General features: G+C 41.7%; 1 pseudogene; it reads right to left on the bottom strand.

Annotated features, from left to right (window-relative positions):
* Nucleotides 1-3,563: 3,563 nt before the first annotated feature.
* On the bottom strand, nt 3,564-13,266 carry LOC101773613 (annotated as a pseudogene).
* Between the last annotated feature and the right edge of the window lie 14,289 nt (nt 13,267-27,555).

Here is a 27,555-nt window from a genome sequence, read left to right as displayed (position 1 = left end):
TCCGTCTTGCCGTACTTGGGCGCTGGTAGTTGGATCTCCTTCTTCACAGCCTTCCTCTTCTTGGTCTCTGCCGCCTTGCTGAATGTCACCTTATTCCACAAATTTCTTCTTGCGCATGCGCTCGGGAGTTAAGTGGTGGGGGACGGTTGCACTCGAGCTCAAGGATCAACGAGTGGTGGCGCTAGGGCTACAGTGAGGGAGATGAATAGGCAGAATGGCTCGGGTGAAATAGAAGGGATGAATTCCTCGATTATTTATAACCGCAGCACAGGTAAACAGGAGCGAGATTAACGAGAATATTCCGTTTTTAAACGCCCGAAGTTATCGCTTGACAGTTTCCAACTTTTTCGGAAAGAGATAAGGTTACTGTTGGTCCTTATACCCAAACTAGTTGTGTAACGACTAGAGGGCTGTGTGCCAGGTGCCCATCGGCTAAAAAGTTTTTTCTTTGGGTTTTAAGATAAAAGAGATGTGAAATCACAAGATTGACCCTCAGCCTAGTTCTTCGATTCAACCTAAGGCTCGGGAGCTACTACATATGCAATTTTCATCGCATTTCCATATAAGATTCAAGACCAAGTTAAATGAGGCTTGAGCACATTCTAGCCACATCGCAGTACTCAAGTATATTCGAAGACTCAATCCGATGGAGTACTCAAAAGAGCACCACAAACTAGTCATAGCCATCTACAGAAGTACTTGGGACTGCTACATTTGACTAAAAAGTACTCAGGGGCTTGTCGTCCATGCATCTGTGGGCCCACCAGAAGGTTTGGACACTTTTAGATACCGGGCTATACACTGAGACGTGTCAAACATGGAGACTATGGTGCAGGATGGTGTGGTCTACGTGGAGGACAAGAACTAGTCGAGGATTAGGAAACTACTCGTAGCAATTAGAGTAGGACTCTCTAGTCGAATCCGACTAGTATTCTTGTAAACAACCGACTTGTAACCCTGTCCCCGGCAATATAAGGTGAGGTAGGGATCCCCTCCAAACAAGTTCAATCAATACAACACAACCAACACACAGGACTTAGGGTATTATGCGACATAAGCAGTCCGAATCTATCTAAATCATGTGTTCGAGTTCACCTTCGAGTTCCTAATCTCAGCGAGTCCCACATATAAAACACTACTTTAGGTACCCCTTCGGTAGCCGACAATAGTTGACATATCTGTTTTTTCTCTCGAGAGGTTCAGGAAAAAAAATACCTGCGAGACCAGAAAAAGCTAGGCCGAAACCATCGTCGGACGTCATTGCTACGGGCAATCGACAAAACCACTCGCCCTCTATGTAGCTTTTACCAAGAGAATCAGTGTCGTCATGACATATCTGTTTTCTCTCTCGAGAGGTTCAGGAAAAAATACCTGCGAAACCAGAAAAAGCTAGGCCGAAACCATCGTCGGACGTCATTGCTACGGGCAATCGACAAAACCACTCGCCCTCTATGTAGCTTTTACCAAGAGAATCAGTGTCGTCATGAATAGTGGGCTTATACATCCTAATACTAATGAGTTTTCCTGAACAGAATTTAATCGACTACAAACCTACATCACTGAAGATTTAAGTGCCATTGGATCCACGTTGTCGATGAGCTCTTAGGGCACCAGATAATTGATTTATCATCGTCAGTACGGCCGGCCTGCAAAAATCAATGATGTCATCTACACCGTACACAAAGTTGTAGCCGCTAATTAAGGGGCAACCTTGTGCAGATGAACCAAAGAGACAACATATGACATGTTTCAGACGTTAACTGTCAAGTAAAATTGAGGAACGCACGGGGATTCATGTGACACGTAGAGAATCAAAACAGCGCTGGCTGACATAATCAAAGGATTCCAGGGTTGGTTGTGTGGGTCATCGGCGTCGATCCCTTCAGGGCAGGAAGCGTGGGCAATCAGCGTCGAAGTATCCAGGGTTCACACCGTTAGCTGTCGGACGCGAGACCTTGAGGCCGGTTCACAGTGCCGGTGTCGTCGTCCTCATCAAGGCAGCCCCCCAGGAAGATGCTGCATGGGTCGTCGACTCGACGGTGACGAGGTCTGCTAAGATAAACATCTAGGGCGTCAGAGTTGAGGGGCTGACAACATAAGCCCTCGGTTTCGATCGAGGTAACAAGCACACGGCGTCAACTTCTCAGACTGTGGATTCTCTGCACGTTTTTCTCTTTTGGTTTGGTTGACAACGGATGGGACTATCTCCAATGTTGGTCCACCATTACCATAATATTCCCTGGTAATTATTTTTGGTACCAACTAATCAATGACACCGTGGGTAATTTTGAGCAAATTTTCTTCTCTTAATCTAAGCCATCGAAGTTTGGCTCTATCAGATAGGTGGCTAGAAATTTTTTTTCTCCGATTAACGTGGAAATTTCTTAAGAGTATGTAATTACTAATTAGTATATGTAGGTATAGATAGACGTCATATGTGTGATCTACTTGTTCAACTACCGTTAGAACATTACTAGATCTGGTGGGTGTGTGACCGCGGGAGTTTCAAACCCCGTAGGTCTACTGCTCCTACTAGTGTCAAGTCCGGTGGGCGTGTGTGCGTGAGTATGTGGTGTTAACCTCGATCTAAACATTTCCAGGATCATTGTACTGTTCTCTTCTTTCTTAATGAAATGAGTACAGCTCTCCTGCGTAGTTCGAAAAAGAAAAATACTACTAGATTTTAAACCTATTTTACAACTGGACATCCTCCTTTTATGGAATCTGAGAACCCGATATATCATATGGAATGAACTTTTTACGAATCAATTTAATTTCTAAATAATGCCTACAACCTACTAGATCAAGTAGAATTTTTCTAAATTAAATATTACCCTAGACCCTTTAGCACTAACCCGAGACACATACATCTCCATATGATGCACCTCAACTACATCCTCATCTCCCGTCGCATCTCACCTCGTCTCTGCACGTGCGAGGCAGAAAGTGCTAAATGATTTTCGCTACGCCGACACCCGCCTAGCCACCAACCTTCTCGCTCCCCTCACCCGTTGGCCCTCTCAGCTCCGATGGCGGCGGTGAGCTCTGCCGACAACTACCTAGCCACCAACCTTCTCTCTCCCCTACCTCGTTGGCCCTCTCAGCTCCGATGACGGCGGTGCCACCAGAATCGCCGCCACCAAACCCACCCCGCCCCACCGTGGACTACCGCACCCCCACCAGCTGCTCCCACCGCCCGTGGCCCACTTCGCTGCAACATCGACACCCACGGCCACCTACCGCCCATCTTCACGCCGCTCTCCCGATCCAGTCCGGCATCCTCTATCCCGGTCGCCAGCAATGCCCGAGCCAGCGACACCCTCGCCACCCAGCAACCTAACGACCACCCAAGGCTCCATAAGCCAAGCAGTGGACACAGATCAACCTGGTAGTCCCCAACCTCAAAAACCTAACCCCTCGCTTGTTCTCTTTCTCCAGCAGTGAGTGACGAAGTGTGATCGTGGAGGAGAGAAGAGTTCCTTCCTTTGACCGGTAACAAAAAGAAAAAGGAGCGTTATTTCTCCTACATGCTGTGCTCATGGAAGTGATAAGAGGGCTTTTGGTTTATACCGAAATCGAGAGGCCTCTCCATTTATCTTTCTAGTTTATCAAATATCCATTGTATTTATCTTCACACATGGTACAAGATGAATCTCTCCTATTCAAATAACAATAAGTTGTGTACACATCCAAACTAAATCTGAATCTCAGCTGGATTTCCAGTTAGTATCTGCCTCATACTCTTAGAAATTGGTACTGCAGAACACAAGGTACGGAGGAACTTAACCAAAACTGTTCCACCATATGTATCAAAATGGCCGCAATCATTTAGCAGGGACCTTTCGGACAATTCTCTTTCTCCGAGGTTTTGAAGGGGCATCACCATGATTAATACCTAGAAGTCCAAGGCCAGATGAAATCGCATTATTGGATAGAAACCACCCTGACTGTTGTTCCCCAGCAAGCTCTGCTAGACCACCATAGCCTCTCAATAAATTGTCTGACCGCAGCAGATCAGCTTCCTCACCGATCCAGCCACGTCTTGATACTTCCCCAATTTGAATATTCATCAGCCTGCAGATTTGAAAATAGTTGCAATAGCATGGCTAATTTTCTAGTATTTTCATATTAGCACATTGCAACTTAGGAGCATCAAGCTTTCATTTCATAATTATAGTTTGTAATTTGAATATTCATTAGCCTACAGATTTGCAATCAGTTGCAATAGCATGGCTAATTTTAAAGTATTTTCAGATTAACACATTGCGACTTAGGAGCATCAAGCTTCCATGAAATAGTTGTAGTTTGTAGGGTGAATCATGTATCCAAGCTAATGAGTTCTATAAAAAAACACATTACAAATAGTATAACTGACATTTAGTCCTCGCATACCAAGGGTTGCAGATAAAAGTGCTTTTGTAGAGACATACCTTATCGCTGTGCTGAAGAAGATTGCAACACCAAGAACATCAAAATGGTGTAGCATAGATCTATCAAAGCCACATAACATCTGATACCGCAAATTCGCGTACAGCCCATAGAAAGCCCCATAACTAAGAGCATTAGTGCTGATAGAAGGAATTGGTATCGACAGCCTGCATACAATAAGATTTGTCAAAATTATGATAAGGAAGTGGAGCATATAATGAAAATAGTGATGAATCACACATAGTAGCTAACCTTTCTTTTCTAGCAGAAATGACTTTAGATAGACCACCTGAATAGAGCCAACGACTAGCCCACCTAAGCAAAGCTGAGCAGCCTTGCTAAAGAAGGATTGGGTTCTCCTTAGAAGATCAAACTGTCTCATAGGATAGCTCTTTTCAAATATATTGTTGGGAACTCTCTGAATTGTATAAGACCGGCAAGGTGCGAGACAACAGAAAACAGCTAAATTGCAAATTGTGGCAGTAAAAACATTGACAAACACCAAATCCAATTCTTGTTGAAACCTAACACCAGAAAAATATGTAGGATTAGACTATAAGTGCAAGAAATTCAGTGTGCAGCACTAAAAGAAATGATAGTGCATGGCATACCTCTCCTTACGGTTCTCCATCTCCCACCAAACAGATGAAGTAATGGTAGCTAGAAATTCTAGTGTCATCTTATGCAAGAAAGATGGATCTGCAAGCATTCTGCAATTTAGAGAAAGTAAGGAACATGTTAGTGTTAGGTTGTACAGTAAACAGAAGGGGTGCTTCAATAAAACATAGCCACTTGCAAAGAATATATTGTTCATATAGTACTATGATGCTTACTAAATAATTATAGATGTTCAGAAAGGAACAATGTGTGAGCTGCATGTGTACGTAGTAATCACATGAACAGGGAGAAATGATCTAGTTCAGTGCACGAATCCACTATGAATGATTCCATGAACTAGCTACATCTCATTAAACGCACATAAATGCCAATTTCATTCAGCTACCCAACAGAAACTTGCTCCATAACTGACAAGACACTAAACATATTTCAGATGTTAGATTTATTTTTACTTTCATCATCTACCCAACAGCAACTAAACTAAATCCAGATGTCATAGTTATTTTTACTGGAGAAACATTCCAGAAATTATGTCATTTGCATTTCTAGAAGACCAAACCATAACAACAAGGGCAGCCAGCATATACACAGAGGATACAACTTAGCGATATGTGGTATATTGTCTTGTGGCCTAAGATACTATATGCTTGTAAACAATCATATGAACATTTGAAAGAATAATATTAAAAAAACTTAGCTACCATATTTGATGATGAACTATGGATATTATTAACTTCATTAGCAACTATTGGTACTTCCGGATCATTACATCACTGAAAAGCATCTCTATAGCATGGTAGTATCCAAGAAGGGAAAATTATGTCTATGTAGGTGAGATGAGAACTGTCAAAACTAGGTCAACATGAGAATTGGGAAAAAATAGAGGTATCGATCCAGCTAACAATTGATAAAAGAAAAGAAAAGGAAGAAAAGAAAAGGAGAAAATAGTAGCTCCTCTAGCAATAATGCTGAGAAAACCATCTGAGGAAGGTTAACAGCTGAGGAGAAAAATAGCTTAGCAAATATATAGCTACGAAGAACTATAAGTACACTGATAAGTGAGGAATTACCTTCCAACAAGCCCTCTTGAGAAAAAGCTTGGAAAAGCCCGAGAGAAATATCTAGCCTTTGTAGGTCTTCCAAATATTGACAAATATTGAACCATTTGGGCCGAGCTGACCAAACCCTAATGAAGGTTCAGGTCATCAGTCCACAATCAGGTCTAAACTCTATAAGATCACAAACAAAGTACAAAAAGATGCATACCATCTCGTAAGCTTGACGCAAACCAGCAGGCAGATTACTCATTGATTTGTACCACTCTTGAAGAACAGCATCAATGAACTCTCTATTAAAAAGCTGTACACAGACGCAGAAAAGCATCAGCTTAGGTACAATGTCCATGCTGAGTTGCTGACCATAGGAAAGAGCTTTAGTATGTGTTATACCTCTTGTATAACAATTCGTCTCTTGAAAAATCCACCTTCTTCGTCTCCATCTTCAAAATCATCAAAATAATCATCATCATCACCATCATCATCCCCACCATCGCCACCACCATGGCCAATTTTTTTCCCAATGTCTCCACCACCACCAGCAGTTGCCAGCTATATCGTTTTGCAAGGAAATAAATTATGAATAGAAAAGGTTGTAAAAGCTTAAATGTTCCTTTAAGCACTAGTAAACCAATTCCTCAACATAAATAATAAAATTAATGGTACCATATTTAATGTACGAAACTGTAAAGAAAATTGTCAAATTAATATCCAAAGTGGAATCCCAGAATAGCAAAGTGCAACGTAGGATACACTAAATAATTCCCACTTGTGATACTACCAAATGAATCATGTAGGATACACTAAATAATTCCCACTTGTGATACTACCAAATGAATCATGAAGGTCAAGGAGAACGAAATACCCATCCATACTTAGGTCATAATGTACTCGCTACTCGTGATTTTAGGATATTATGAACTTCGTAGGTAAGAATGGGTATGGACAAGCAAACACTTGTGCATTATACGAATCCAAGTACAAAATGATTATAACCAACACTCAAACACATAATATGTGATAATAACTGAGAAAACTGAAAATGCCACACGGATCTCATCGCAATTCACAGTGCACTATACATGTACATTGCAGGAAACGTATTTTGAGTGAAAGTTTAGATTACTTAAAATACCATAATCAACTTCCCACATCTCACATGGCAGTGATATGGCCAAGATATTTGTTCATCACAAACTTTTGTTCACATTTCAAAGCATTGCTAGAAAAAAAAGGGATCACATAATTCAAATGCTAGGTAACAGAACCAATTTTTATATCCTTCAAGAAAACGGCTAGATTTTACCTTAATACCCTCTCCATTCATTTTTAGTAGGCATATTAGGATTTTCAAAGTCAAACTTCATAAATTTGGACAAATAAAATTTCGACCGATTTGGGAGGTCTATGCTTCGGAGTGAAGGAAGGGGGGGAACAAGCAGGAAGCAGAGTCGTGTCACCGCCGGCACTCTCGCCCGTCGGCCAGCGCGATGCGCTGGGCCACGTCTGCACCCACGCAAGCCTACAAGCTAGCCGAGGTGGCACTCATGCATGCGGTAAAAATTTTGTATACGTACCTCTCCCGCCGTTGAGTTTATCTGTTTACCATGCTGCTCTGTTTTCACCGTCACGAGCAGAGCACGGCCGAGCTTCGGTTGCCGCTCGATTTCCGCCGCTCCACTGCCTTCCTCGTCGATTCCTCCCACCCAAATCCCCACCAGCACCTCGCCAACACCCGCGCCTCCCCGTTTTTCCAGTTTCCCCACCGGCGAGCTCCTAATCACCGCCGTTTCCGTCCGCCCGCCGCCAACGTCCTGTTCACGGTGAGCTCCTCCTTGCCGCCATCCTTTCTTCGTGTGGTAAGTTTTGGGTAAGTCCACGGGTCTCTAGGGAGCCTTAGGAGGAGTCGAGGGCCGTGTGTGTGCTGTCGCCGTGCTTGGCCACGGCTGGCCGCCAGCCAAGCTGCCCGTCGCCGTGGAGAGGCCAGCTCAGGCCATCTCCCGGGGGGGCCGCCGCCGCCCAAGGGTGCGTCGTGGCCTGGGGGTGCCTCCCCGGCCCGGCCCCGTCGCCGGCCGTCGAGCCCCGCCAGCCCCTGTCGCGCCCTTCTTTTGGGCACAGGGAAGAAGAAGGCCCCTGGCGCCAAGGGTCCACGCGCCAGAGAGAGAAAATGACAGAGAGAGAAGGGGGTGGGTTGGCGGGTTGAAAAGAAGGGGAAAGAAGGGCTGGTCCAAGGGGCCTAGTGCGAGAGAGAGGGGGTAGATAGGAGGGTAGTAAGAAAAGTTTGACCGGAGGTTGTGGATAATCATAGGTTTTCCCTTTTGTAGATAAAGAGTTTAAATTCAGTTTTCACCATTTAATTCACGAGAAATTCTAGAAATGTCCCAAAATAGTGAAACCAATTTTGTTAGGATTGTTTTATTTCCCTTTATGTATTAAAATTTTTAAACCTTAGGAAAAATAATAAAATTTAGGTATTTATTTAATGCCTTTTGATCAAGGTATTTAAATAAATGCTTAACCTTTATTAAATGCATAAAATTTTGAATAATGTTTTCTTACTCACAAATTATTATTAAACTATAGGAATTAAGTTTTGAGATTAGAAAATATTTATAATGCTTTCTAAAAATAAAAGCAAAGGGCCTAAGGTAGGTTAGTAAAGAGATTAAAAATGGTGAGTTAATCTTTATAGGTAGTTTAGTGTTGGCTTGCAACTTTATCATGATGATAGGTTGTATAGTCACTTGTTCGCTTGCAACTTTCTCATGAAGGAAAGTTGTATAGTCATGTGTTCAAAAATTTACATCTCTAACCCCTGCATGTACTAAATCGTAGACATTGAAGCTCCAGAAGGGGAATTCTTGGAATTATCTGAAAAACCTTCGGAATTTGAGGAGATTGTTGAGTTGATCCCCTGTGAAGCCGGACCGTCAAACAACACTAACCTTTTTACAGATTAAGGCAAGCCCCGGTGCATCTATGCCTACCTACTTTGGGGTTATTATTTCATGTGTTCAATTATTGGTTATTTTCTTTATGAATGCATTAAGTCTAGGAGTTTATTGAAACCTACTCTTGTGCATGATCCTACCTTGTTTAGAGGACATCTTTGCCACTTGTTCACTAATTAGTAACTATCCTATGCTTAGCAATGCTTAGATACTTTGCTTAGCTCTAAGGTAAATCTTGGTCATACATGTTAGTCAAGGAAAAATAGCCTGGAAATTGGAAATGCAGACAGAAGCTAGAAATGGTAGTTCTGTCTGCTAAGTTAATTTGGTTAAGGCCCGATCGTTGTCTTAACCTTTGATCAAGTGAGTTTTACCTAGTTGCTTACTGGGTATGGGACCAGTAAAGCCCGGTAGGTTAGTTGGCTCTCTGATAGGGAATATTTCGTACCCGTGCTTGACGTGCTGGAGAATGGCAGGGGCGTAGCTAGAAACTCACATGGAGATCAGGCCAGACGTGGGGTCCCATGTGGGGGTGCGTCCCTGGGTTCGGTAGTTATATTCCCAATCTTTGGGTGTGGCTAATCGAAAGGTCATTATGTGCAACCTGGACAGTTGTACATAGCTGGTGGTCGGGTATCTCCTGCAGGATGTAAATTGATCCGGATCACCGCAATTCTCGGTTATGAATGCACTTGATCACCGTTAAGCATCGTAGTGTAATCCAGTTGAATGCAATATTTTTCCGAAATTAAATATGTTGTATGACTTAGTTCCAACTGGTTGCTAATTTTTTTTTCTTTCGCCATCTAGACTGGTCAGGTAACAAACTCAATCTGAAATAAAACATAAAACTAAGGTTTCACTTATAGTAAGCTCTTTTCTGCAAAATGTGAGTCAGCCAGTACACTAAACAGCTATCATTCAGTTTTGGAAAAACTATTTATATTGGTTAGTCGGGTTAGTCTTGCTGAGTACCCCGTATTCAAGGGAATCCTTCGTTGCTATTTCAGAACCTCAGCAGGAGTCCGCCGAGGGAGAAGCCCCGAAAAACTAAGGGTATTTCTATGAGTCTCATAATACCCTAGAAATAAAACTCAGTTGTTTAACTTTCACCTGGACTAATTTATGTTTTAAACTCTTAGAATTGCTCTGATCTGCATTGTTAAGTTTGTTTCAAACCATGGTTTGTAATAATTCGCACCTCGATATGTATGTAAAAATGTAATATTTGTTGATACCTTCCCATCGTGGAAGTGATCCTGATGTATGGCTATGGATCACGTCGTGGATGTTGAGGAGTCCTAGAGACACTCGACGGACTACCGGACTTATACTGTTTTAAGTGCGTTTCGGATAATTGCTGTTCTGACAGCGATTAGGCGCACTTAAACCAGTTTAAGTTGGGCGGTTCAACGGCTCATCCAGGCAACGGCAGCAGTAGGGGCCCGCCGCATCATCAGGGCCGCCCCTAACCACGCCGCTTGGGGCCGTCCCGAGGCTTGCCGTGCCCCCCCCCCCCCCCCCCGCGCGCTCGGAGCCGCGTCGACGTCGCTCGAGTCCATCCCTACGCCACTTGAGGCTTGCCGCGGGAGCTAGCAGGGAGGAAGGAGATAGAGGGGAAGGGAGGGAGAGATGATATGTGGGCCCCGCATGTCAAGTCCACATCGGCACATGGACTGATTAGCATGTTTAGGGACTCCAATGTGCACTTTGAGAGTTCAGCTGCAAAGTTCATGTACTGCCACTGCATTTTACTATAAAAGTTATATGGACATATTCATATTTGAGTAAATGTCATGCCAAGTACAATTTGCACGGTGGGTGCAAACAGGTCATACTTTCCCTACAAAATGCTCAAACAGATCATAGATTATGTTAAATGGTGCGCTAGATATCAAAAGCAGACTTCATGGCCAATGTAACTCGAAGTGGCATTTTGCAATCCATTCAGTATGACAACACTATTTTGGTGGGTACGATGAAGGAAGCCGCCCTCCTTGAGGAGATTGTGTGAGGAATAGCCGTCGCACTTAGGTTAAGATGCAAGTAACAAAGTCACAACGATGACCTAGATAAGTACATGATTGCACGCCATCCATGGTGGCGGCACGGATGACTCCTGTGCGTCAAGCATCATGGGCATTGCATGACCTTCTACGGTGAGTCCTGGGCATGTTTTAATCTGCAATGACCATAGCTTTTCGCTCATTACGGTGAAAGGTTTGAGTAATTGTTCAATTGGTACTTCTTTTAGGGCTCATAGGTCAAACTGAAATGGGACTACACATAAACAATGGTTAGGACAAATTGCAAAAGAAGACCGCAATGCACATATTAAGAGATCTCTCAATACAGACTATACACCATCTATTATCCAAATTGTTAAATGATATCAGAGCATTGGCTATATTTTCTTTGTCTCCTATCATTCTTATTTTCCAGCTTGAGTTAACTAAGGCAAACCATGATCTGTGTTCAGTGCCAACGTATACCAAAGTTCTATGCCTCTCTGTCACTGCAAGTAGCAACAGAGTTCATCATCGTGGCCACTCGCGTCATTCTTCAAACACGCGCAGTCCTAGGTTTCTGTCATGCCGGTGCAAAGACGAACAATCTCCTCAAGGAGTAACAGTTTCCTTCACCTTGCGTGCTGAAACAATCGATGCTGAGCGGATAACAGAATGTTGGCAAAAAGGGTAGCTGGTTAATCAGAGGGGAGGAGGCATCTTTTGCAAAGAGCTCATCAAGTTAGAGCAGACATGGATGACAGTCAAGTTAACATGGCCATGTAGTCCACTTTTGACCTCAAGCGTACCACTTAAACATATTCTATGACCTATCTGCGCATTTTAGAAGAAGTATGAGCTAGATGCACCGATCATGCAAGTTGTTGTACTTTGCGTGTCATTAACTATATTATAAGTTAAATTGGTGGTTAAAGTACACCACCAAGTCCAAAGACTTTTTATTTCAAATCCTAATATGCCCACTAAAAACGAACAGAGGTAATACTAGTTTCAAGCATTGCTATATGATATCCAATCTACAGCCATAAAAATAAGATGTGAACAGCTCTAGTTGCTATATTTCACAACGCCATCAGTTGGCTTCTTATAATTTATTTTATGTTGCAGCCATAATTGTCAGGGATGACACGCTGTGGCCACTCTGGCATTGACAATCAAAAAAGTGTCAGTCAAGTGGTGGGACTAATAGTCTAAAATGGCGGATGCAGCATTCAGTACAGCACATAGCTGCAGAATCCATGACACCCCACAAACAGCTATTGCATAACATAGCTGCAGAATCCATGGCACTCCACAAACAACTCTTGCAGAAGCAGAACTAATACAACCCATGGTCGTCCTCCTTTATATAGAAAATATGTTGCCATTGAGAAATAGAAGAACTGATGACCACAATGTAGATACTAGCTAATTCAACTCAAACAGGGGTATAAATTGCAAAATGACCGGTCATGTCTAGCCACAACGGATCAACCGAATCAACAATGGCATCAGCAATGTATTTCATTCCACGCAAGAAAAATAAACCAATAACAATTGACCCATATGCTCACATTGAAGTGGATGTGAAAATTACTATGCCTAAGCTATATCTAATTCAATATTCCAACAGAAATGAAAAGAAGAAAAACTAGATAAGATAAGGACACAGGACACATAGCTACATGAGTACTCCAGCACGTACCTCCGGATGAGCCTTCTTGAGCCGCTTGGCGAGGTCGAGCGGGGCGTTCTCGAGCGTGACGGCCCCGAACGCGCCGCCCCGCCGCCTCCCGCCCTTCATCTCCGGCGGCGCCGTAGCGGGCGCAGCGGCGAGGCACCGCTCCAGCTCCTCCGCCGCGTGGTCGGGCGCCGGCAAGGCGGAGGCAGAGGCGGACGCCCGGAGGACAAGGCGGGGGCGAGGAGAGGGGGGGAGGCGGGCGCACTGGCGGGGTTGCTGCGGGTACGCGTGAGCGGGGAAGGGGGCGGAGTGGCGGGTGTGGTGGTGCGCGGAAGCGGCGGCGAGGGAGGTGGCGGAAGCCATCGGCGTGGGTTGGCGTTGGCGCCTTCACCCGGTCAACGGCGATTGCGGTGGCTGCGGTGGCTCCCGGGAGGACTGAACCGTGGTCGAACCGCCGCGGGGTTGGGCGCTTGGCGTGACGAGGAGGGCTATCTGCTTTTTGGAGCTTCACGCTCAGATGCAGCCTCTGGCGATCGCTCTTTCGCTTTTCTTTCTTCCTTTTTCTTTTGGAAGAAGATTTTTTATTTTTTTGATAGTACAAGGGTTTTAGAAGAAGTTTGCTTTGTACGTTCTGGCCTCTGGTCGCTTCTGAATTCTGATGGCTGCCCATGGCCTGTGGGCCGTGGCTGCGCGGCTCCGGGGGGAGGTTGGTGGTCCATGTCTACATCATTCCTATCGCCGTAATAGTGGCCGCTATAGCGGTAGGTACACTCCCGCTACAAAGTAGCGGACTTAAGATAGTATGTTTCGACTTAGCGGCTGTTATTATCCGTTATTGCTCATGTTAGGCCGTTATTCGCTATATTTTTGATATATGAATATGAATCAAATGGTAGTAATAATATTTAAAATGGTTATTTAGGTAATGACAAAGAGTAATTGGATGAAAATTGAATTTTATTTATTTATTGATATGGGAATTTAATGTTAATATACATCCATACATGTTAATTATACCTATTTTTTGTGATTCTTATCATGAAATGTAATGGCTAACTTAAAACTATAACTTTTTATAAGTAAACTTGATGTTAATATTCATATATGCTTTAAAATTGTGACTATTTTTTTGAATTCCGCTATTTGGACTTAGCGTCCGCTATAGCACCCGCTATCCGCTACACCGACACTAATCCACTACCATACCGCTAAATGCTATTTAGTACCTTGGGTAGGAGAAGCGGAAGTCGGTTGCATACGAATAAGCAGTTGACGATCGGGCTAGGACGCCTGGTCAAATCGGTTTCTTCTGACGGTCTGACCGGTGTGGCGCTTTGTAGCTGGTCTGGCAACGTCAACTGGTCTGACCGGTTTAGTTAGGTGGTTTGACCAGTCCAACTCTAATCCGAATAGATTTGAGGAATTCTTGTAGATTAAGATTTGTAAAAGGATTTTCTTGCGGGGCAAGACCTCTCCACCCTATCTAAAGTATAAGGCCGCGTCGTTTTCGCAGCCTACTAGCATAGCCACGATAGCCTATTCCCTCTGCCCCGTCTGATATGATTTGAAAGGCTTCAATCTGCGCATGCCAATTTTATTGTGACTAATTTGTTTGCGTATAAGGCCGCGCCGTTTTTCACGATAGCCTATACCCTCTGCCCCATCCGATATGATTTGAAAGGCTTCGATCTACGTATGATATTTTTGTTGTGACTGATGCTCATCCTCGCATACAGAGATGTGCCCAAGCAACAAGTGATATTGACCCTTCGTGCTGCAGTTTTCGTACTACCCTTCTTGTGACATGCATCCATCATCATTGCTACGCACATTGAGCTACCCACTTTGTTAACTAGAGATGGCAGATCATATATCATGCATAGTGCAAGTGTGTTGCCACAGTGCTGAGTCACTTCACACTATTTTTGACTCTTTGTATTCTGTCTATTTCTTATTTGTTATGTTGCTACCAATATGGCACGTGTATGTTGCTGCAATGCCGAGTCACTTCACATTAAGTTTTATTCGTTTGCCTTGTCTGTTTCTTACTTGGTGTGTTGCATATGTCCCTTCATGCAATGTAGGGTCACTTCATATTAATTTTGATTATTTGCTCCCTGTCTATTTTTAGTTGGCGTGTTCCTACCGATTGTAGGTTCTGGGTTGTGTCTCCTGCCTATATAAGCTTGGTACTCCCTTTGTTCCATTCCACCACCAGCTCCTCCTCTTCCTTCGTTGTGTGATTCGGGTATTGCCTGCGTAGGACGCAGCCTGGGATAGTTGATAATCGTGAGTTCCACTAGCACAATAAGACCCACCTAGGACACTCAAATCTTTAATATAAATATTACTATTATAACAATAGTATTTGACAAGACATGGTATATTCAGTGGATTGAATGGCAATGCTTTGTAGTCAGGCTGCATGTGGTAGCTCCTTAATAACGTTTGGATTCTTGATCTCCCTATTTTTTGTTCATTTTTTTCCTTTGATGCCTCACATATAGTCATCAGTTTATTGTTTATATTTTCTATCTTCCCTTTCAATTACTGAATTTATGTATTCTTCTTGGATTGTTTTCATTGCTACATATATATATATATATTCAAACAAATATATAGACCATATAGTAAGGAATAAATGAGGTTCAAATTGAGGGCCTAGGGAGGGTGTTTGATAAAACAAATACATTGGTAAAATGATTTAGGGTGGCTAGGGATCTCTTGGTCAGGAGTATTGCGTGCATGCATGAGAACACTCTATTTGCATCAGTTTGTTTTCTTCCCTTCAGGCTTTTTGAGTGGAGAGCATGTATGACAAAAGCTAGTAGCATGCATAAAAAAAGTAGCTCCTTGCCTGTACATGCATATTGTTGAACCTGCTTTCTTTTTGCCCATTGATGCAAAAAGTAGGTCCTTGCCTGTACACGCAACAAAACTATTTTGCAGTGATCTTGCTATACCCATCTCCCGGATACATGTCCGTGGCTTCTTTTGCCTCTCCATTTGCATCAGTTTGTTCTACATGCAGATTATCAAATGAATAATATTACTTACAAAAAACCACCAATGCATGGTATAGGCTATATGTTGATGAAGCACAACCATAAGTTTATGCTCTCTATATAGGTGCACTGATGTTTCATGGAGGGTACGCCTGCTAGCAATACAAGGAAGAAGTTACGGGAAGGGAACTAGCCTCAGAGCTAGGTTTCTTTGATTACACTTCCTCTCTTGTAGTCGCATTCTAAACTTACTAGATGTTTATATGTGACTGTTATGCTCTCTATATAGGTGCACTGATGTGCTAGCAATACAAGGAAGAGGTTACGGGAAAGGGAACTAGCCTTGGAGCCAGGTTTCTTTGATTAGACTTCCTCTCTTGTAGTCGCATTCTAAACTTACTAGATGTTTATATGTGACTGATTTGCTATTATTATCGCAGTGGGTGTTGCACCATCTACTGGAGGGACCATACAGGAGCGGCAAGGGCGTCAGAGATCTATAATAAAAGCAAAGTAAGAACGTAATATTTATATATGTATACAATTTTAAAAGAGAGTAGTCCATTCCTAAAACTATTCAGAGATTGGTACATGTAAAGCCTGTAGGCTGGGTGGCTAAATTTGCTAATATTGTTGTAGGTGGGGTTACAAGTTCTACGAGCGGGACGATAGAGGAGTCGCAGGACCCCCTGAAGTCACGAACAAGAACAAAGAAAGCAGGTATTTTGTAATTTTATTTGTGTATATTGCAAACAAATATTAAAGCAATTTATGCATACCCCTACTTGTTTACGGAATTGTGCTAGCCAGCAAGATCTAAATGGCAACGCCCACAATATGTTGTATTCCAGTCGACAAAATGAGAATGTGTATAGTGTTTTAATAGATCTCTATTCATTTATGGATAAAATTATGTCTGCAATTGTAATAAGTAGGTTGCATACACACAGAAGAATAATAAAAGAACTGTTGTACCCTTTAAGTATCACGCATCAAGGTTGTTGGATGACGCATGGCAATGCTCTTCCAAAACTAAAAAAGTTTTCTTCCCCTACTAATGGTTAATTTATTTTGTCCCTAGTAGCCATTCCTGATGAGACATCATATTATGGACCACTTGCCCACAAGTGCCAATACTGTGGAGCACAGTTTTGGTACTAGGAATGTGTGAAGAGGTCATATTCAGGTGAAGGGGAGCGTGTTCATTTTCATCTTTGTTGTAGAGGAGGTAAGGTTCAGTTACCTCTTCTAAGAGATCCTCCACCATTTCTAGCTGGGTTGTTGATACCAAACATTTTATCTAAGTACTTTCTGAAATCCATACAATCATACAATTCCATATTTGCTTTCACATCATTGGGTGCTAAAATTGACATGAGTATAAACAAGGGTCCCAGACTATACGTATTTAAAATTAATGGTCAGGTCCATCATCGAATTGGATCTTCGCTACCAGACGAGGGTAAGCCACCGGCATATGCACAACTTTATATTTTTGATATTGAAAATAAGGTTGAAAATCGAATATTAATTTTTGATAGAGATCGGGTTGTGATAGTGGTAGTGAAGTTGATAGAGTAATCATTGAGGGTTTAGTGTGGTTGTTTGATGAAACAAATGAACTGGTAAAATCATTTAGGGCAGCTAGGGACATGTTGGCTCAGAGCTATTGCCAGCCTTTGCGCCTTAGGCTATTGCATGATAGGTCCAAGGCTGCACCACAGTATAGTGCTCCAACAGGGTCCGAGATAGCTGCTTTAATAGTTGGTGATTTTTCAGAAGAGAATAGGACCCCTGATATAATAAAAGCTAGGGGTGGTGGTCTTAGAAGAATTAGCAACCTTTATTCCAATTATATGGCTTTGCAGTACCCAATTCTTTTTCCCTATGGTGAGGAAGGCTTCAAACTAGGGATCAAGTATAGTCAGACAAGGATCTTGCATGCAGGTTGGAGCTACGAATGAGGTTACCATGCTTGAGTATTATGCTTTCCGGTTACAACAACGTAGGTCCCAGGCAATTACAATGATATGTGGTGACCATTTATTCCAGCAGTACATAGTTGATGCGTTTGCGTCAGTGGAGGAAAATAGGCTTAGATTCATCATAAAATACAATAAGAACTTAAGGTTTGAGATTTACAAAGGTATCCATGATGCACTACACAAGAGTGATTTTGACGAAAACAACGTTGGTAAGAAAGTTATATTGCCTATGAGCTTTACTGGGAGTAAAAGATATATGGTACAAAACTATCAGGATGCAATGGTGATTTGTAGGTTCTGTGGACCTCCAGATCTGTTCATCACTTTCACCTGTAATATGAAGTGGCAGGAAATAGCTGATGCTCTTGCATTTATTCCAGGACAGAAACCTACTGCTAGACCTGACATAGTTAGTCGAGTTTTCAAACTAAAGGTTGAAAAGCTTATTTCCGTGCTGAAGAAAGGTACCTATTTTGGGAAGGCAAAAGCAGGTATGTATGATTGCCTAATATTGATTATGGCTGTTGTTCAATGATTTTCTTGAACTTACACATCTTTAGAGGATTCCAACCAGCCATGGGATACTAGCATTTTTTTTATTGTTTGCACCTTTGCTATGCTTGGTCAAGTTTGGAAGCTAGCGTTCATGTAACAAATAGATGCCCACCCCATAGGATACATGCATGAATTAAGAGGCCAGCTAGCAGCATGCATGCAAGAAGTAGGTCACTGTGGTTTGCCAGCTTTGCTGCTCTTCTTTCATGTGTGGAGAGCATCCATGATAAAAGTTAACAGCATACATGCCAAAAGTAGGTCCATACATGTAATTGCGCGTTGCCAAACCTGTCCCCCCTTCTGCTCGATGATGCACGTTGCAAGAAAACAGTTTCATGTCTTTTTTACTATACCATCTCCTTTATACATGCCATTTGCCTTACCCTACATCTCCATTTGTATTAGTTAATTTGTCTTATATGTGCGTATATACTATTAGAAAAGGAAGTCTACTAATGCATGGTAGAAAGTGCACATCCAAATTAACTTATATACAGTTCTTTCATCATGTTATTGCATTATTCACACAGATATCATGCCTATAGGTACTGTACGTGCTTAATATTGATTTTTGCCCTATTTCAGTACTCTACACTATTGAGTTCCAGAAGCGCGGCCTGCCTCATGTTCATAATTTGGTTTGGCTTGAAGGTAATTCCAAAGACCCACACCCTTTGTTTATTGACTCCATAATTAGTGCGGAGAGATAAGATAGAGTTTCAGATCCTTTGGGTTACAGTCTTGTAGATGAATTCATGGTGCATGGTCCTTGTGGGGAGCTTAACAAAAAATATCCATGTATGAAGGATAATAAGTGCTCAAAATTTTTTCCTAAAGCTTACCAACAAAACACAGCCATTGGTGAGGATGGCTCTGTGCAGTATAGGCGTTCTAAGTCTAGTCATTTTATCGAGCGATATGGGGTTAAACTTGATAGCAGATGGGTTGTTCCTTATAACTTGGCTTTCTTAAAGAGATTTAGAGCCCATATAAATGTGGAATGGTGCAACAAAACCCATCTAATCAAGTATTTGTTTAAGTATATTACGAAGGGCTCAGATCGTGCTAGAGCTGTGATTGAGAGCTTTGGTACTGACATCCCTAGGAGCGACTCACATCCGGATCCTAATGGTAGTGATGTTAGTCGTACTGAACCTGTACATGCTCAGAAGGTGGATGAAGTTGATGAGGTTCGGGAGTACATTGACTGCCGTTATTTATCTTCACACGAGGCTGTCTGGCGTATGTTTGAATTTGATACACACTATAGGACACCGGCGGTGGAAAGGTTAGCTGTACACCTGCCTTTAATGAACAGCCTTGTGTACCCAGCTAATCGACCATTAGTTGATATTGTAGATGATCCTCGTTCCACACAAACAACATTGACTGAGTGGTTCTGTGCTAATAGGATGTTCCCAGCTGCCAGAGAGTTGACATATATAGAATTTCCAACCAAGTAGGTTTGGAACAATAAGAATAGAGCTTGGCATCCCCGAAGGGGTTCAAAAAAATTGGAAGGGTAATCTATATAAATCCTAGCTGTGGTGAGCTTTATTACCTGCGTATACTCTTAAATGTTGTCAAGGGTGCCACATCCTATGAGGATCTTTGAACTATTGGTGGTGTTTGGCACCCAACGTTTAAAGATGCTTGTTAGGCACTTGGCCTTCTTGGAGATGACAATGAGTGGCGTGAGGCTCTGAGGGAAGCATCTGTCTAGGGATCAGTTGCTTAGATGCGCCAGCTCCTTGTTACTATAATTCTTTTTTGCTCTGTTTGTGATGTAGCCTCTCTGTTTACTGAGTTCTATACATATTTCATTGACGATATACACCATAAAATTTAGAGGATGGTACACGTGCCGTCCTATAGAGTCCTTGAGCAGCATCTAAAAGACCATGTCTTGGTAGAGCTTGATAATTTATTTAGTAAGAATGGTGCGTCAATGACTGACTATGGTTTACCAAAGCCTGATCTTAATCTTTTTAACAAGGTGAAAAATAGGCTGCTAGCTGAGGAATTGGCTTATGATTCCGCAGAAGTTCTTCTTGTGCATGATAACCTTGTGAACCAGTTAAATTCTGAACAGAAACATATATATGATCGTGTCATACAATCTGTTTATGAAAAGGCTCGCCAATGCTTTTTTGTATATGGCTATGGTGGCACTGGGAAACATTTCTTTGAAATGCAATTATTTCACACCTACGGTCTAAGAAACATATTGTTCTTGCAGTAGCCTCTTCCGGGGTTGCTGCACTCCTGCTCCCTAGAGGGCGTACTACACACTCACGATTTAAAATTCCTGTAGTTATTGATGAGTCATCAGTTTGTGAAATAAAAGGGGGTCATGCCTTGCTGATTTAATAATGCAGTGATCTCTAATAATCTGGGATGAGACCCCAATGACTCACCGCCATTGTTTTGAATCATTAGACCGCAATATGCGTGACATTCTTGGTATAGTAGACTTCTAGTTTTCACAAGGTTTTTGGTGGGAAAACTTGTTGCTTGGTGGAGATTTTCGCCAAGTATTACCTGTGGTTGAGGCTGGGAGTAGATTAGATACGATAGACGCATCCATAACTAACTCCTACATCTGGAAGCATGTTAAGGTCCTAAGGCTTACAATAAACATGCGCCTGCTTGCCATGGCAGATAGTGGTTTACCTACTGAATAGGTGAAAGAATTTAATGACTGGGTGTTGAGTATTGGAGATGGCACTGCAAAAGGTGGTGCACATAGTGATGATGGGGACTCTGAGTTTGTTGAGATACCACATGACATCTTAATTCCAAGGTTAGATTCAGCCATTGATGATATAATAAGATCTACTTACCCAAGCTTAGAGACATCATACTCTGATCCAACCTATTTGAGGGAAAGGGCTATCATCACTCCAAAAAATGGCACAATTGATGAAATTAATAGCCGTGTCCTTTCCTTAATCCCAGGTCATGAAAAGGTATATCTTAGCTCAGATACCTTGGTTGAGTCCTCAAAGGAACATGGTAATTTGGATTTGCTTTATCCAGTTAAATTCCTAAATTCTCTACAATTTAAAGGTATTCCTCCTCATAAACTTGTGGTCAAGATTGGTTCACCTGTGATGCTTTTACGCAACCTGAATCAAAGTGCTGGTCTTTGCAATGGTACATGTCTTATCATAACACAATTAGGTGATCAGATTTCAGAGGCTCAAATAATAACTGGATCACACATTGGCGATAAAGTCCTTCTTCCTCGGATTGCCTTGCACGTATCAAGTACTAAATGGCCTTTCGTTCATAGTAGGCGACAGTTTCCAATTTGCCTTTGTTATGCAAGGACCATAAATAAGAGCCAAGGACAGTTTCCAATTCACCTTTGTTATGCAATGACCATAAATAAGAGCCAAGGACAAACCTTGAGGAATGTTGGTCTATACCTGCCACGCCCAGTTTTTAGTCATGGACAACTCTATGTTGCTATATCACGCGTAACATCTAGAAATGGGCTTAAAGTTTTAATGCATGATGATACAAATCAAGGTTGTTGTGCCACCCTAAACATTGTCTACAAGGAGATTCTGCAGCCCCTGTGGTAATTTTCAACTCCATGCATCTCTCTAATCATCTTTCTGTACATGTTTTATGCCTATCCGAATGTTGCATGCATTATAGAGTTATTTTGATTAGAAATCTTATGTTGCCATATGCTCGGCTAAGTTTAGGTGTACTTAAATTTGCTTTCTCATTCATTTCTTCCGTGGTGAAACAGATTGCAGATGGAGTACAGCTTGTTATCACAGATTAACCCAGCCAGGCATAATTGGTGTGTCAAGGTTAGAGTAGCTAGGATGTGGCAGGTATCTAGGACTTCTAAGGGGAGAGACTTTGCCTCCATGGAACTTGTCGTTGTTGATGAAGAGGTACATCACATAACACATCTATTTTGTTTTCTAGATGCAGCAAGCCTTGTCATCTTTACTCCCATCGTTATTATGCAGGGCCAAGGAATTATGGCTTCCATTATTGATAAAGCCCTTAAAAAATTTTCAAAGTCTATAGTGGAGGGACATTGCTATTGTGTAAGAAATTTCCAAGTCAGTAAGCAAGAAAGAAAATTCAAAGCTATACCCAGTACATATACTATCTTTCTCACGCCGTGGACCATTATTGAAGAAATACATGCTGAGGTGTCGGCTAGTCTTCCCCGGTACGTTTTTAGTTTTGTGGACTTTGATGATCTCGATCATAGTAGAGCAAGGCATGGACAAGGTTTAGTAGGTATGCACCATCCTCATTTTGCAAAGTAACTTGTGCAACTTGAATGTTTAATCAGTGAAGCCATATGGTAGTATATAATAAAATAATATAATTAACAATTTAACTTTCCAACAGATATCATTGGGCAGCTTGCAGTCGTACACCTAGTTGTGCATTCTAGCAGTTTGAATGGCCCATCTGTAAGGTGGGAAGTGGAGCTACCTGACTTAAGGTCTTGGTTTCTACTATTTTTTCATGGTTATTTTTGCAAATAGATTATTACAATAAGTTGTGCTCATGATTTTTCAGTGACAGGGTTTTATCAGTAACTTTATGGGGTGAGTATGCAACACCTTTTGAGGATGAGGTGCTTATAGAAACTACAGGGAACGATGAGCCAGTTGTGATCATTTTTGCTAGGATGCAAGTAAGGCTATACCAAGGTGGGTACTAATTTGAAATGTGCTAGCATAGCCATTGCTCCTGAGGTCTAAATTGAGCCTATAGTTCTGATCTATTCATCTATTTTTTTAAAAACATTAGGCGCTCCCAACTGCTTGAGTAATGCTGCAACAAAATGGTATATAAACATTGACATTCCTGAGGTTAATGCCTTCCGTGCTAGGTATATATTGATATCCTGTCTACTCCCTTTCTTTTTCTTTGAGAAAATACCATGTACAGGTTTGTTTGAATCTTTTGTTGCCTTCATGTATTTCCTCGATCACAGTCTACAAGGAAGAGGCTCTGAAGTTCTCCTACCAGGGGATGTTGATGCTACAGTAGGTGATGTCGACGAGGAAAATGCTAATAGAAAGACTGTTTCCGAGCTTTTGTTCTTAAATCCCCATGATAGTAATGTATTTCCTGCTCCCTTTGTATAGATTTAAACACAGTGCCTTGCAGCTTAATAACTACTCTGCCTTCCATACCCTGCATTAGGATGTACTCTTTACATGCCACACAACTATAAAGGAAATTGATGTCACAAATGGTTGGTGGTATAAAGGCTGCAGTATATGCAAAAAGGGTTTAAAGCAAACCCTCCAAGGTTTTGCATGTACCAACTGTAATGAAACAGAGCCGGTGGTCGTTCCAGGTAAAATTATTTATTTCTCTTGGTGCTGCCTCCAGCTAGCCGTTTCATTTGTGATAAATGTTGTTTTCTCAATGTGTTTTCCTTTATATGCATAGCTACAAGCTAAATGTAGTGATTGAGGATGCCACTAGCCGTGCAAAAATATTTATGTTTGGGGGCGTAGCTGAGCAGGTTGAGCGGCGGACTGCCGCTAAACTTGTGGAAGAAAGTTCGTCTAATCAAATCTTACTGCTTGGAGCTCTTCGTGCTCTTGTTGGTCGCAGCTATGTTTTTCAGGTAATTAGTGAACAAACATATAGGACTGAACAACTGTGTTTAGAAGGGTGGTGCTAATGTCGCTCTCCAGGATAATCCTAAGAAGGATACTGCCGCCACGGCTAGCACTGAACATTCAAGTACTACTTATAAAGAACCAAGGGATGGCTCTCCAACTAAGTGAGAATCCCGTTGATCCTAGAGGAGAAAGCACTCCACCTCGTGACAGTCATACCTCCACTCCTGCAAAAAATTCATCAACAAAGGGGAAAGAGGTTTCTGTTGGTGGTCATGAGCAGCATGGGTATGCAACCCCCGCCACCTCAATGTTATGCTTTGAAAATAAAGATCCGGATTTAGGAGCATGCTAATTTGATCTTTACCATTCAGGAATGTATTGGGCAAGCGTGCAAGATCTGCTTGTAAGGAATTGATTTCTTTGAAGAAAGAGAAGGCAAGGTGATTTAAGTTTCTAATGCTGGCAGGGAATTAATGCATCAACAATCTAATGACCATCAAAACTTTCAAGCTATAGTGAAGAGTGAAGCTAGCGGCACCTCTATGATCTTCACCGCTGCCAACTATTATCTACTCCAACTGTGCTTTTCATTAAATAAATGGTCCATGGCTGGCATTCTGCCTTGTCAATTGTGTCATGGAACTGAATTATTTGTACCGAGAAGTCCATTCTATCAACTAAATGTTTAGGTTGTGGCATTAGTTATGTACGAATCTACTTCAGTAAATTGCTTGTAGTAGGGCTATTGTCTGTTGGTTGGATTGGCCATTTGTTGTCACCTAGGTACAAAGCTAGTCATAGACAAACAGTTCCCAAGGCCATTTTGTAATTGTTGTATTGGTTTATTAGTAATTAATTCCCACTTTATGTGTAAAGTAAGTTTGAGTAAGTATTTTATTATATTCTGTTAAAAACACCTCATCTTTTGTAATGTTTCTACTTCCTAGAGCTGCATTATTACCAGTCTCATCAACATTCTTCCATACTAAAACCATAAGTGGTACCACTATTTCATATGATTTCTATATGAAATTGCTTTTAAATTTTGTACCGACCTATATATTATAGGAATCAGTACTTGAAGCTACCTGCTTTAGAGTTATGTCTAACATTATGGTCCAAAAATAGAAGGACAACAATAGGATCCAATTACAAGGGATTTAATAAACAAGTTTCCCATTCCTTGCAGTTAGGTTCACACAATAAAACACACAGTTCTAAATACATCATGGCTCGAGATATATATAATTCGTCGAAATGTGCCTCCATGATTAACAGACAATGCCCTCTTAATTCGCTACTAGGCTAGACGAGATTACATAGAGTACATGAATTTATAACACCACATTATATGCTTCTAGAGCTCCCCTAACGACCCTATCTTGTCGCCCATAGCATTCTCATTGACACCAGTGCTGTCAAATCATTTTCCTTGGCCATCCCAGCTTGTCCTGCATCAGTGCTGTCAATATCATTTTCCATAGCCACCACAGCTTGTCCTGCATCAGTGCTTGTCCAGAAATCATCTGGAAAAAGTTCTAATGGTCTCCTGCAATCCAAATAGCCTACGTAAGCAACTACAACCCTCACATAACATATACCTCTTTAGACCAACTTATTATACTATATATATATATATATAAGTGAATGCTATGTATATCTTGATGGCATAGAAATTGCCAGGCACGGAATGAAGACCCAATTGTGCATGTAAAATTAAATATATAACCATGGTGCATAAGTTTCGAATGTTACTATGTATTAAAAATTTCATAAAATAATTATTCCCACAGGATGTTCTTTAGTATTCTCTGTTGGATAATGTACCTTTTGGCCCCTCCCCTTGTGCTCCCTTGTGCAGGTCCTTCAAACTCTGTCAATTGGCATTTGACATTACTAAATGTTGTACTTGTATCATATGATGGCTTAATAGATAATGTAACATCGGCAGAGCAATGGAACTGTGTTCTAAGATGCAATGTAGTACCTTGGTTTGCTTCATTGTTCCTTTTGCGAATCAAACTCATCATGCTCCATGTAGAGTTCATCTCCTCCTTGCCATATCCTTCTCGTGAGAGGCCCGAGGGACCAATTTTCTTGGAGTAACTCTCTAGGTTGTTTGGAACATAAGGCCTAGTGAAGGACATGGATTGGATTGCCCTACTAGCAAACTCCCCACTATCATTATGCACAACATATCCTCTCTTCAAACAAACCTCCCTCCATCTGTTCTCTGATGGTACTGCTAATCCAGGTGTGAATGCAGGATTAACGTACTGCTTTACCTCTAATTCTGAAAGATTCACACTTTGTCCAATTTCATCATGAATATACACATTGTGAAGCTTATTGTTGATGGAAGCTCTAACAAAAATTGGAAAATACTCAGGCCCAGCAACACCAACTAATGCTCTCACATAATCACGGCTGTCCTTTGTAGCTTCACCACACTCAATCTTTTCTAGCATACAAAAGTGGTCAAGAATACCCTTTACATCATCCCAAACCCAGCATTCTCTAGGCAATCCTCTAAGACTCACCCAAAACCTTTGCAGTGTTCCATATGCTCCTATATTCTCCTGCCATTTCCTTACTACCAGTGCATTGTTGGAACCAAATAATACTTGACAAATCACGACCTTCTCTAGAATGCTTATGGATGGGAACTCAATAAGATAAGTTCTACTTCCTAGTGGAACTGCTTTCCAAGGATACTCAAAATTATAGACCTCACGTAGTATTCCTTCGGCAACTTCTGGAGTGGTTTCCATAGGGCCCAAAGTTGATGCAATTGCACATCTCCTTAGTGAGTTTACTCTAGCTTCACGATCTTTGCTGGGCCCTAGCCAGATGAATTGAGAAAAAATTAGGTGGTGTGGGTTACCTCCATGCTGATTTGTTGATGTTGCTGAAGGGTTCATCCATCTAGCGTAATTAGGTTGTTCTTCTTCCTTCCGTCCGCTATCCATCCTTGCAATTTTTGTGGCTCTAAGGTGTTTTACCTCCAGTGCCTTATATATAGGTGGAAGGAGGGCTCCTTTACATAGTCAAAACTACAGCTCCTGCCCTCTGGTTGCTCAAGTTCCCAGCCCAAACTATTTTACTACAGTTGTAAGGGCATTAACTAAGGTAACATCTTCCTGTTGGAGGTATGCCCTAGAGGCAATCATAGAGATGATGATATTCCATTTGTATCCATGATTTGTATGTTGTGTTCATTGAATATCCATTGAAGGCTACTTGAATTTATTTGCAATTATGTGAATTGTATGTGAAACTCTTTACTTGTATGGTTATTCTAAAGTTGTCCTTAGTCGGAGTTCATGTGAGGACACACATGAATATTAGACTAGCACATGTATTAGTTGATGACTATGTTTCACAAGTCATGGACATGGAGATGTTGAACTAATAATGTGGACACATGTGGAGACATGTGCTAGGACTGACCCAACACAAGAAGTAGTTCTCTCTTTAAACAACATATACGCTTTGTCCTTAGACCTGAGACTGTCGCATGTATTCTAGATGTGGATCAACCTACTTAGGGGCTATCAAACGCTACGCCGTAACAGGGTAGTTATAAAGGTAGTTTTCGGGTTTGTCAAGAAGCATGCTATGAGACATGGTCAGTCAAGATGGGATTT

Source organism: Setaria italica, chromosome VIII (genome assembly GCF_000263155.2).
Source record: "Setaria italica strain Yugu1 chromosome VIII, Setaria_italica_v2.0, whole genome shotgun sequence".
Lineage (NCBI taxonomy): Eukaryota > Viridiplantae > Streptophyta > Magnoliopsida > Poales > Poaceae > Setaria > Setaria italica.
The sequence above is the reverse complement of the archived record's forward strand: the minus strand, read 5'-3'. Positions and strand labels throughout refer to the sequence as shown.